Genomic DNA, 13,923 nt, shown 5'->3' with positions numbered 1-13,923 from the left:
AGGAAAGCCTAAGGAGCTTATATACCAATGGGGAGGCGGGGTAGATAACGCATAAAATGGAGCTGAAAATTAGAGGAGCAGAGAGAAGATATCCATGTTAGATAGGATGGAGGAAGATCAAGGTGTTGTACAGGGCCTCATTGCTGAATCAGTTTGGAATGAGAATCAGTGGACTGAGTACATCCTCAAATGGAGGTTTCAGTGTCTTATGCATATGAGGTGCTTAATAAATGTTTACAGTTGAATAAATAAATAGCTAGCCGATTGAAATCAATAAATGTGTACTTATAAGCCAATTCAGTATAACCTTTCCTTATAATTTTCATTCTTGTGATTTCATAGATAGTATGTTTGTATTTGAACAATTTATTATCATTTCAAAACAGGGAATAGCAACATTTTGCATCAAAGTATAGCGTATACCAACTGAGAAGTGGAAATTAAACATAAAAAAATCACAATAGCCTTTTTTGTACACAGAATATTGCCCAATATTTGCTTTCAGGGGGATAAAATTAATATTTATAAGTTTTGCATGAGAAGCTTGGTATAATAAATCCCCTGAAAATTTATGGTATATGTAGCATAAGTTATAGAAATTCAAAATTCTCTCTTCTAGATAAGGCATGTCTCTACCAGATTATTTCCCTCTCAAAGGCATCTATCTTTCATGTTTATTTTTTATGTGACTTATTTTTTTAGAGCAGAGAGTATATACATAAATTGTAGTATATTTATCTAGTTGCCAAGGTGGATAGAATTGATATAGTGTATTAGAATGATATCCCCGAGCAATATTAAAAGTACCACATTGTCAACAAACAAGTTCTCTTCACGTAGCATCAGGGTATCCAGAGTGAGAGACAGGAGGGATCATGTTTTAAGCAAGTCAAACCACCATCATTGTCTTTTTTTTTTTAATTTGGAGGGCAATTGGGGTTAAGTAACTTGCCCAAGGTCACACACCTAGGGTTTTGTGTGTGGTGTGTGTGTGTGTGTGTGTGTGTTAAGTGTCTGAAGCTGGATCTGAATTCAGGTCCTCCTGACTCCAGGGCCAGTGCTGTACTCACTGCACCATGTAGCTGCCCCTACCATCATTGTCTTGACCATCTCCTGCACTGACTTCAACAGGGATAGTCTGAACTCAAGAGCCTTATAAATAGCAATTCTTCCAGTACAATGCCTGTGGCCATCATACTGGGAAGCACTTATGGAGATAATAGTCTGATAAGGTGCTACAGTCACAGCTATTGAAGACCCAGGAAAAGAATGCTATTGTCATCAAGGTCCATGGCACTGTCAAAGGGCTCAACTTTAGAAAGCTGATATATCCTAATAATTTGAAATGACATTAAAAAAGCAGCATTATATTTTGCTCTATCACTGAACCTTAAGGACCATGAAGTCTTTCCATCTTATTTGCAGTAAACTTTTAATATGTTGTCTCCTCATTAGAATGTGAGTTGAAAGTAGAGACAGTATTACTTTTCTGTTTACATCCTCAGAATTTACCATGGATCTTTACACATAGTAAGCACTTAAATCCTTTTTTTCATTCATTCATTTAATTAAATCAGAGGACTTAGTACAAGTCTGATTCATGATGGTGATCATTTCCTACCCACCCCCATGATTCCTTTTAAATTTGAAAATATGCTACGGGTCTTTTGTTTTTGTTTTTGTTTTTTTTTTTAAGAAAATGGTTAACTTTAAAGGATCTTAAGTAATGTTATTGCATCAATTAAAGTAGACAATCAAGCAAATTTAAGTTGAAAGGATTTGGTTTATACATTGTATTCATTAGACTATTGCTTAAGTGTGTGATTCATTTTTGTACCTCTCTACAAAGGAAAGCCTCCTCCATGGTGAGAGTCAGTCATCTGAATAGAAATGGTAGAGATAGGAAACTGTTAAAAACAACAAAGACTTAGAGACAAAGACCTATATGTTCTCAGAACTTGGTGTCAACATCAACCAATATCCAGAATAGTAAGAGAGGATGATTTATTAGGCAGAAAAAAATATACTTAAATATGAGACACTGAACATCTGAAAAGGACTTGGACTACATCAAGTTCTGGGATTAAGATTTGTAGGGCATGGGTTTGAGCAATCAACATCAGGGGTGGGGGTAGGAGGGCTTAGGTTAAGTCAGGGTTCAGAACAAAGTTTCAAATTCACTAAATAACAGATATACAGAGTATAAGATAAAATGTGGAGATGATAAAGCATCATCAGATTCCAATCATTCACTTCAATTAGTGTGATGGTGGGTGTAGCCCTTTTGAGTTGTGAGGTAAAATATTCCATTACATAAATCATGGTTGGACTATCATAGATTAGAAATAAGTTTGACACTTTAGAGACAGATCTGAGGGCTGGGTACAATACAGCATGGCCCTTTAGAATTACTTCAAATAATCAAATGGGTTTAAGAACTCATCAATATAGTAATTACCTTCAGTGATACAGATCACAATACATCCATGGTTGTCTATAATATGTAGGTTCTATGTCCTCACCTCTCCTTTTACCATGGGGAAGGGTGTGTTGGAAGTATCTCATGCAAGTTTCCAAGAGTCAGTTCTTTATTTGAGAACTTATACTTTAGAAACTGACAAAAACTACAAATCACAGAATTAATTATTGTTCAATTATCCCTGTGCCATGTGTACCTCTTCTAAGTTTGAACCTACTTTCCCCTGGACTCTGTATGTTTATGTGAAAATATGGTATAACAGAAATTCAGGGAGATATTTTTGTTCCAAGGCCACTTGACTAAGTTGTTCTCAAATGAAAATCCTGAGGGGTTAGTTTTGGAGCATATTGCTGGGGGCTTAAGGAAACAACATAAAAGAATCATCCCTGACTCCTTGGGAGAATTCTTAGAATCTTTGAAATGGAGATGTAGCTAGCTAGTCAAGCTCTAGAGACCTATTTTGCCAGTGGGAATAGGAATTGGGATAAGGATGCCCCAGAGCATACATAGTCTGTAAAAGGATACATGTGATTAATAGAATCAAATAATCCACCACTCACCACTCAAATGGCTTGAAATACAGGCTAGATGATCAATAGTCAGGGATATTTTAATGGTGATTTCTGTTACAGTAGATTCCCCCTTTTCTACCTTGTGACTGTGAAATTACATGATTTTAAGTGCTGGACTTGGAAAAGTAATTTCATCTTTTAGAGCTTCAGATATATATTATGTTTAGAGTTGGAAGGGACCTCATTGACTGTCTAGTCCAACCCACATCCCAAAATAATTCTCTCTATAACATTCCCAATAAATGGCCTTTAGGAAAATTCCTCTTCTGCTTTCCTACAGGACAGACCTTCAAAGTAGCTATCATGGTCTACTCTTTGTGTCCTCCTACTCTTTCTTCTTATGCTAAACACCCCTAGTTCCTTCAACTGAACCTTATATTCAAAACCTTTCATCATCAGGTTGCCCTCTATGTCCTCAAGTGCAGGGACTGTCTTTTTGCCTCTTTTTGTATCTTTAGTGTTTATCATGGTGCCTGACACTTAGTAGATACTTTATAAATGTTTGCTGATGGACTGGCTATATAGCTAATCAATGCCCTCCTTAAACTGTGGTGTGCAGATACATTGCTAATGTGATTCCCACAGTGGCTGCTATGAACATGCAGGAGTATTTTCAGGTTTGAATTGCAAGATATAACAGACTCTCTTCTTTGAAAGTCAAAACCATCTTGGTTTTATTTATTCATATACCAGAAATCCAAAAGCAGCATGATATTAAAGAAGTTGGTACTCATTACCAGTGCAGAAAGCACTGCCATCCCCAAGCCTTCCCACAAACAAGCTCCCTTAGGCAAAATGCCCCTCTCTGACCCACACGAGCCATTCTGTGTCTCTCTGACTCCTGTCTCTCAGCTCCACTTGCTCTCCCACTGCCTCCTCCACCCATTCCTGCTCCATCTGTTGGCAAGGTCCTTCTACCATAGTCTCCATATGACTCAGGCTCATATGACTCAAGCTTCCATGTGACTAAGACTCAAAGCAGGTCACATAGGCCTATTAATGGGCAAGAAAGATCTTTCTATTCCATTAACAATACATTAATGATAGACCAGATTAAACACACTCCTCCTGCCATTGGTTAGCAGATGATTGTGTGACTGTCACTTTTCTTTTCCCAGAAGGTCTGGCTCAGTATAGCCCAGCAGCAATTTCACTTCTTTTTTGACTAACTTTAAGCAACATGGAAACATGAGTTATTTTTAATAAAAGTGATTTTGAAGCTGATGTTAAGTCATTAATTCCTCATGGTTGTGGATAATCTTGGAATCTATTTTACCTCTACATAATGGAATCAATTTGGTATAGTGACAAGGTTGTCACTACTTTACCACATTTTGAATGGATGCATTTTTAAAAAGCTTAATGTTTGAAAAAAAAGTTTTTAATGAGGCTATATTCAGGAGTGCACACACAGATGCCAGACCTGGGATAAAGGAATAAGGATCAAAATTAAGAAAATCAAGTGGATTTCAGCATTGTATTTCCAAGAAACGTTGCATTAGGTGCCTAGTATATACAAATCCTTACAAAAGGACAGGGGTGTTAACCTTTTTTTTATATCATGGACCTCTCTGGCAATCTGTTGAAAACTATGAATCACTTCTTATGATGTTTTTAAATGTATCAAATAAAATATACAGGATTACAAGAGAAATCAGTAATATTGTAATGCAGATATCAGTATCACTACCTGTCTAAAACAAAAATCCATGGACCTTAGATTAAGAAATCCTGTACTAAATAATGGGGGAGAAACAGAAACAAATTCAGTAGGGCTTTTTCCCTGAAAAGAAATATTGAAAACATGAGCAAACCTGAAAGAGAACAAAGAAAGTTATAATTATTGTAGAATCAAGACATTTGACTCACTTATTTTTGATTGACAATCGATGTTTTTGGTTGATGAACTGACTTTATGCCAATGTCTATGGTGCTATTTTTACAGAACATCTGAAAAGTCCTCTTGTTATAAAAACATTTGATAGTGAGCAATTATTCCTGTTTCACAGAAGGGCAATTGGTTATTCATTCAATTAATGATGAACTTTCCCTCACTCCTTTAGAGCAATTGAATCTAGGTCTTGTAGGACATTTCTATTTGGAGCCTGGAGAGCTCACCAAATCAGTAACTGACATACTGAACAAAGGCTGACATTGGAGGCCCATCTCTGAAAAGGGCTGGCTTAACTTTAAAGAATAATGTTACATAAGGAAAAATAGTCATCTTTTAATGGTGACATTTTTAGGCTTGCTTGGAAGAAAAAAAGTAACACAAAAACTCCAGAAAAAGTCAGATATTTGGCATTTAGTGTTTAAAGGAATGACTTTTCAGAATCTCATATTGGGTAAATACATCATTTTAGTAGTTAAACCAATGGTTACTAGGAGACATTTCCCTCCTCCCCCACCCCATTGTGAGAGCCATTAGCAGAGTCTTGGTCAGTGAGATAATTTATACCTTTTACCAAACTCCAAGCCCTTGGCCTGGATCTGTCACAAAACCCATGGACAACAAAACCTGACTATTTCTGACATGTCCAGCACATATTTGAAGCAACCAACTTTCCTTCATGTATTCTAACTAGGGGCCAACTCACACCTGAAAAATACAAAGGGACATTTGGAAGCAGGATATGGCAGAGGAGGAGATAGCTAGTCTCACATAAAGGTATATTCATGGTTTGACTTAGACCCAGAATTCAAATTTTTTCAATTCTGTATCATCCCCCCATTTCTCTATTCAATTTGTGATTTGCATTCAGTGAACATGACATTCTATATATTCTTTTCTTAATCTTTAGTTTATGAACTGCTGATAAGAAACTGTTCTGGGGAAACATTTGTTTTCTGGTATTATTTTATATGGAGGCTCAATGGTCATTAGGGAAAAAAAAGCTGGATTTGGAGCAAGACCACCTGACCTTGAATCCTGGCTCAGTCACTTATTGCCTAGATGATTATAGACAAGTCACTTGAAATCCTATGGCATCAATTTCCTTTTTTTTTTTTTTTTTGTAAAATGAGGAATTTAAATTAGAATATATCTAAGGCCCTTTCTAGCTCTAAAACTATGGTTCTAATTTTAAAATGTTATCTAAGCTCAACAATAACTGATATTTTAAGTTTTACAAAGCCTTTTATACCAATCATCCCATTTGGTTCCCACAGCAACCCTGTGAAGTCTGTGTTAACATTTATGATTCTCCCCTATTTTATAAATTAGGAACACATAATTGTAGAGTTAAAGATAAAGATCAAATGTTCTTGTCCTCATTATAAAAATGAGGAAACTGAGAACCAGAGAATTTACATAATTTCTCCAGGAAGCAAGATTCACCACTACATGAATGCAATGTGACAATATATGCAATATTCCAAATCCATAGTCTTTCACCTCTTTAAAAAAGGAGCAAAGCACATTTTTTTATCTCTTCTGGGTGATTTCTGATTAAGATGGTCACATAAGTGATCAGAAAAAAGGTCATCTCTCTTCTAGAAACCCACACCAATATATGAAAAGTACTTCAAAAAGGTCACTGATAAAGAAATAAAAAATGAGAAAAAAAAGATGTCCAGAAGTTATTAAACACTAAAACAGAGGTTAAGAAAAAGAAACCAATGAAAACTATTATAATCAGAATCTAGAAAAAGAAGGAATAAGATAGGAAATAGTGGCAGTAACTCATGCAAAAAGACTTTAAGTTAATCAGTGCGCTAAACAGTTTCATCTGTTACAATAACTGGGTGCCTGAACAAACAAACAAACAAACAAGACAAAATAAAGTCAAAATCACACAAGAGTTAGTAACAACATAACAAGAGAGAAAAAAGCTTGGTATATTATCATTCCAAAAGGCAAATGACAAAGGCTTTATTACCAAGGATCACTTGAACTGTAAATTAGGGTATAATACTGTGAGGATTTTTGAGAGATACAGTATTTTCAATTATTACTGTTGAAAAGATCAGAGTTGAGGATAAGTTTTGAAATGAAAACATGAGTCAAGAAAACTAAGAATGGTAAATTATTGAATACTTATTGTTGAATGAGTGTAACATGATAATAAATGCAAAGTACATATATTCTGAAGGGAGAGAAGATACAAGAGCCTTCAGAATTCTAATATCTTCAATAGTCACAGGAGGAGTTAAGTAAGATAAACAGATGGCCTGAGTGTTGTTTTGTTCTATTTTATTGGTTTTAAGAAGGGGAAGAAAACACAGCCAAAAAGGAACACACTAGGAAGAAATAAGTAGAGAAAAGTCATGTTTTTTTGCATAAACAGGGCTTGACAAAAAGAATAGAAGAAGATGGAGGAAAGGTCATTGACAGAAGTCATTTCATGATATCAGTATTAGGTGAGCAGGGTAAAGTAGGATTGAATATGCACATGACACACATGAAAATGCAAAGAACTGGATGTAGAAATACATTAAATTCAATAAGGAATCAAGTGAGAACAGGACAAGGGTTGGGAATTAAAAAAAAACAAATAGAATCAAGGAGGGAATAGAAATAAACAAAATAAATCTACTCTAGATGGTTGATGATAAAATAAGGATTAAAATGAGTGAAAGAAAGCATAAGAAAGACAGGAGATCTTGACTTGGAGAAGAAAGGAAGGTAGAAGCTTAGGAATGGATCACTTCAATTATAGATTTTAAGTACTGATGTTATTCTTCCTCTTACTCTATCTCCTTTGACCTCATAAAAGATGAAGAATTAATAAAAGAGGAAAAAATGTTTAAGAGGATAAAAGGGATATATGGAATTAACAATCATAACTGCAGATATGAATATGATGAACATATCAATATAAAAATATCAAGTAGCAGAAATGAATTAGAGAACAGAATTAAAAATATAAGAAACACATTTGCCACCAAGATTAATAGAATTAAAATGAGAAATTAGAATAGAATTTATTATATTTCAAGTAAATTTTAAAAATGAAGTAATAATAATCTAGAATAAGAAATGCTATAATTTGTATTGCCAAGCACAAGGTTCAAATTAGCAGAGCAAACTCCATTTAATCAGTGACAAATTAAGGCAAAACATTCACAGAAAAAGAGAAAATCAAAATACAGCATTCACCAAGTGTAATTAAGTAATTTCCAAGTACTACTCTACCCCTGGGCAATACATTCATTTAGTCAATCACAAAGTCTCTCTTCTCAAATGGAGAACAGTTTCCAATCATAAACAAAGTACATTCATTTGGTCAGTCACAGAGCACAAAAAAGTCAAAAGTTTCCCACCCTTCGATCACAACCGAATTACAATTATCATCAGTTAATGCCCAGCACCTTCTCCAAAGGGTCAATGGAGAGCACAAAGGCCATCTATCCCTGAGCTACAACAAGGTTAAGATATCATCACAGTATTTAATACCCAAGAGAGGTCTTTTCTTCATCAGGACACAAGGCAAGTTCTCAGCAATCTCTGTCCCTGGAGAGATAAAGATTAACAAAGCCACAATATACATTGCCAGTGTCCTCATCTCTTCACTGTCCGCAGAACAGTCTCAGGACCCCGGAAAACATCAGCAAGACCCTCTTCCAGGATTTCTGTAAATATATTACAAGAAAATCCTTCTTCAGGGCTTCTGAACCAATGGCAAGTTTCCAGGACCACCGAACCATTCACCAGCAGATGAATCTGACAAAACATCAAACCAGAAAGACAAAATACCAGTATCACAGCCATGTTCTCCTCAGTTCTTGGCAGCTCTGGTATGGCAGCTCTCAAAAGTCCTGGGTAGTTCCAACTGGCCCTCAGTAATCCTCTCTCTCTCTCTCTCTGCCTCCATGATGCTGCTTCAAAAAGTTCTTCTGGACTTCTCTGCTTGGGCCTGTCTTTAAATCCACAACACCAGCTCCTCCCAGTTCAGCCCTCTTTCTTCACATCAACAAGTCCATCCCACAAGTGGGATTCACAAGCTCTGGGTTTCAACACTCAGCCCGAAAAACAAGCCAGTACAGTGGGATCTTTAAATTCCATTACCATTATAGAATTGTCATTTAAAAGTAATAAATAGAAAAAAATACATTATGCTAATAGGCAGCATAGATAATGAATCAGCACTTTATATGTACTGAATAAGAAAGCATATAGATGCTTGAAGTAAAAGTTAAGTTACAGTAAAATTCTAATAGTTAAGGATAGCAATGTAGCCCTTTTAGATGTAGATGTATCAAATAAAAATGAAAATAAGAGAAGTAAAGAATCAGAATTGAGTTTTTGAATAAAAAAAGAGATACTTCTCTGACTACTGAATGATAATACAATGGAATATACCTATTACTCTGCTATATATGACATCTTAAATTCAATTATGTGCTAGGTTACAAAAGTCTTATAAAATGCAATAAAGCAGACATAATGCATCCTTCACTGAAAATATCATAACAAAATCATAATAAATAAAGAACATTTACATAAGAATTAAAATTTAGAAAACAATTAAGCCGTAAAGAATTGATAAGTCAAAGAACAAGTCATAGAGACAATAGACAAATTCCTCAAAGAAAGTGAGAAAACATAGGGAAACTTTTGTGATGCAAAAAAAAAACAGTATGTAAGGGAAATTTTTTAATGCCTCCCTTTGAGGCAAAATTTTGTAATTTGTAATCTACTGTGGTTAGTTTAAAAAAAATTCCTGAGATTTTTGGGGCAGAGCCAAGATGGCAGAGTAGAAGCAGAAACTAGGTGCAGGCTCCCCTCCAATCACTTCAATACATGTAAAAAAATTACTCTAAACACACTTTAGAGGTACAGAACCCACAAAGAGACAAAGAGAAACAAAGCTCCCACTGAAAGAAGCCTGGCAGGCCAACAGGAAGGATCTATTGCACCAGGATGGAAGTTGAGCTCAGCCCCACATGAGCCTCATGCTTTCCAGCCCCAGGGAGCCCCAACCAGCAGCCAGCCCTGAGCATACTTCAGGAGAGAAGAATCACCAGCAGCTGTGGTGCTTACCAGAATTATCAACCAAAAATGCCAAAAAGAAATCAGAAGGTTAGGGTGGAACTTTGTGGGAACAGGGGGACCAAGAGAGTGGTCCAGCTCCTACCCCCCAGGGTGAGAAGCAGAGGAGGTGTGGCAGCTGCACAGCCACCACTGCCTGGCTTTCTCAGAAGCTCCTGGCTTGCAGATTGCAGGAGGACCAAGTGACCATTCAGATGGTAATTGCTCTTACTTTAACCTGCTTGGATATGGATCGGGTCTTGGGTGGTGGTCCTGGGGTGTGTGACCAGTGAGCTAGAACTTGTAGTGTCTGTAGAGAGGGTGCCCAACTAATAGTTCCAGCAGCTGCAAAACCCCCCATGAATTTGGGACAAAGCTCTCTCCATTTGGGAAGCACAATTCTATTGTGACAAAAAGCTCAAAAGTCAAGTATTTCACTGGCAAGATGAGCAAGCCCAGGGAACATAATCCATATGTATGTTCATGTATACATAGACAGAGGGCACAGGATGAGTTAAATATGAAGGGATGATATCTGAAAAATAAAATTAAGAGGTGGGAGGAATTTATTGGGAGAAGGAGAAAGGAGGAGATAGATTCGGGTAAATTATCTTATATAAAAGAGGCAAGAGAAAACTGTTACAATGGAGGGAAAGAAGAGGAAAGTTTAAGGGAATGGAACAATCTTATATTCTCATTGAATTTGCCTTAAGGAGGGAATAACATACACCCTTAATTGAGTATCTTACCCTACAGGAAAATAGGGGGGTAGGGGATAAGAGCAGGGATGATAAAAGGGAGGGCAGACTGGGGGACAGGGTAGATAGAAGCAAACATTTTTGAAAAGGGAAAGGGTCAAAGGAGAAAAGAGAATAAATGGGGCACAGGATAGGATGGAGGGAAATATAGTTGATCTTTCATGATATAAGAACTGTGGTAATGTTTTGGGTAACTGCACATGTACAACCTATATTGAATTGCTTGTCTTCCCAGTGGGGGCCAGTGAGGAGGGAGGAAGGGAAAAAATCTGAAACTCAAAGTTTTAAAAACAAATGTTTAAAAAAAAAATTATCATTATTTCCATTTACACAATGTAGTCATATATAGACTAGTTCTAGTATTCATTCTATATCAGTTTATATAAGTCTTCCTATGCAAGCTTTCATGTTTTTTTTGGATAATATAGTATTCTATCAAATTCATGCAATATAAGCTCTAGTTCTTTACCAAAAGCTAGGTTTTATACTTTCTTCTAGTCTTTTGTTCCTATAAAAAAGTCTTATTATGAATATTTTCGTATGTTTTGGAGCTTTGTTCTAACCTGGACCTTCTCCTGTTGCATGCCAAGAAACAGAATCTGTGGGCTGAAGCATACAAGCAATTTACTCTTTCTTAATAGAGTTAAAAATTAATTACTAGAATAGTTGGTCCATTTCATCACTCCACCATAGTATTAATGTACTTGTTTTTCCATAATCCCTCCAGCAACGACTTTTCCCATCTTTTGTCTCCTTTGTTAATTTCCTGGGAGTGAAATGAAACTTTGGAGATGTTTTCATTCATATTTCTCTTGTTCAGCATGGTTTTTGCCTCTCAATTTTCTTTTCATATTGAATACATTTCCAGTTTAAGCGGAACATGTCACTCTCTGTTATCATCAGAAATTAGGTTTTTTTCAATTATATTTTTTTTCCTGTGGCCAACAGGATGTTGTTAGTTATTATGTTGCATGAAGAGATGATAGACACAGAAGTTTATGAGCAAACCTGAGTCCTTTCCGACTTTTGAATTCATTCTTTAATCATAAAAACATGAATTATCAGTAAAGTTCTACTCTTTGCCTTTTGACCATTCCCTTAAAAGCATTTGGGAACAAATGTACTGCTTGAGGGTGAAAATGAGGGCATAAATTTATAGCTAAAGATTTAGAAATATTTTTCACATGTAAACTTAAATTAAAAAGAAAAAATGCTTTGTATGAACAGCTAAAAGCTTAATTTTACTTGGAAAGTATTTCCATGGATCTATGCTTAGCTGGAATTGGCAGACTCCCTGGTTGCTGATTCAATCAGGTAACTCAGTGGCTTTATGAGTCAACCTCCCCAGGGGAGTGAGGTAACTTCAGTTGCTCTTCTTTTCCATGCACAAAAGGAGTTCTAAAGTCTTCATTGGGAATATACCACTCAATGGGGACTTTGTGTAAAAGTATATGAAAGGGAGCATTTTCTCCCCTGCATGAGTTCTCAGAAACTTTTTTTCTGTTGGGTTCTAAAAGCCTTCCCTCTGACATTTGCAGTTAAAATCAGGGCCATGGTGTGCATCAACTGTCTTTGCTTCTTAGAATCCTTATGTTTTTTTTTCAAGGACCAACTCAGTTGCTACCTCCAACAAGAAGCTTATCTTGATCCCCTTGGTTGTCAATGTCCCAGTGTTTTTGCCTTCCTCAGCTATACTTACACATATAAATACAGTATGTAGGGGCGGCCAGGTGACACAGTGAGTAAGAGCGCCGGCCCCGGCGTTGGGAGACCTGGGATTGGTTCCAGCCTCAGATACTTGACATCCACACAAAATAACTGGCCGTGTAACCTTGAGCAAGTTACTTAACCTCAATTGCTTTAAAAAAATACAATATGTATACAAACATAGAGAGATTATATACTTCTAATTGTATATATAGATTGATTTATATATATATTATATATGTGTGTAAAGTGTGTTTTTATATATAGTGTGTATATATAATGTGTATATTATATGCTTGTCTATATGTATATATTTATGTACAGAAAATTCCAAACATCTTCATGCAGTATTATGGATTAATAGTTTAACTGAACACTGACTTTAAGATAGCAAGTGTATACAAAAAAAGACATTGTGTATGTATGTATGTATGCATATACCTCCCTAATGACCTGGATTCTGCCCTGGGCTCCCTCAGCTCAGCTAGATCACCTTCTGTTTCCCTTGTGAGTGCCCAGGCCTCCATAACACATGCCCCTTCTTCAGTTCCTCTATCCCATTGCTTTGACCAAGCCCCTTCCCTTTCCAACTCCCTTTTATGTGGTCTTCCTTCCTTAGAATGTATTCTCCTTGAGGGCAGGGATTGGTCTGGTTTGCTACAGTGACTGACACATGGCAAACATTTAACAAATTCTCCATCTACTTAAGCATGGACAGCTATGAATGGATTGTGGCCTTTATTATTGCAGATAATATTCACCACTGACGAAGTCAACAGTTCATATAATTTTCTGAATAGTCATAGGGACCAAAACTATGATTTCTCTGGTATAATGAATTCCCAAATTCAGTAACTCTCTCTACCAATGCAGGTCAGTAACTTCTTTGCAAATGATGATCTTAAGAGGGAGTGAGGTGACATAAAGAATAGAGTGTTGGGCCTAGTTTCAAGAAAACTTGAGTTGAAATTTGGCCTGGGGCACTTACCAGCTGTATGACCCTGAACAATTGACTTAATCCCTGTTTGCCTCAGTTTCTTCATCTGGAAAATGAGATAATTTTGTGAATAAATAATAGGAGATAAATCTACCTGCCAGGATTTTTGTGAAGATAAAAAAAGATAATATTCATAAGTACCTTAAATCTTAAGCCATGTGGTTCAAATATAAAGATGAACAAGAAAATATTATTTTCTTGATAGTGGGGATAATTTTTTCACCATTATCTTTTTGTTCCCCATATCTACCACAGTATTTGGGAATAGGAACTAACATTTATATGTCTCTTTAAGGTTTTCAAAGTGCTTTGCATGTGTTAACTCATTTGAGTGTAACAAATCTTCTATGCAGGTATTATTATTATCTCTGTTTTACAGAGGAGTAAACTGGGGAAGATGGGACAAGATTTATACCTTGGAGATGCATGCAAAATAGGGG

The sequence above is a fragment of the Petaurus breviceps genome, unplaced genomic scaffold (genome assembly GCF_028583685.1).
Source record: "Petaurus breviceps papuanus isolate PSGF00001 unplaced genomic scaffold, PetGlider_PUasm1.0 156, whole genome shotgun sequence".
NCBI classification, from domain to species: domain Eukaryota; kingdom Metazoa; phylum Chordata; class Mammalia; order Diprotodontia; family Petauridae; genus Petaurus; species Petaurus breviceps.
Note: the sequence above shows the minus strand (reverse complement) of the source record.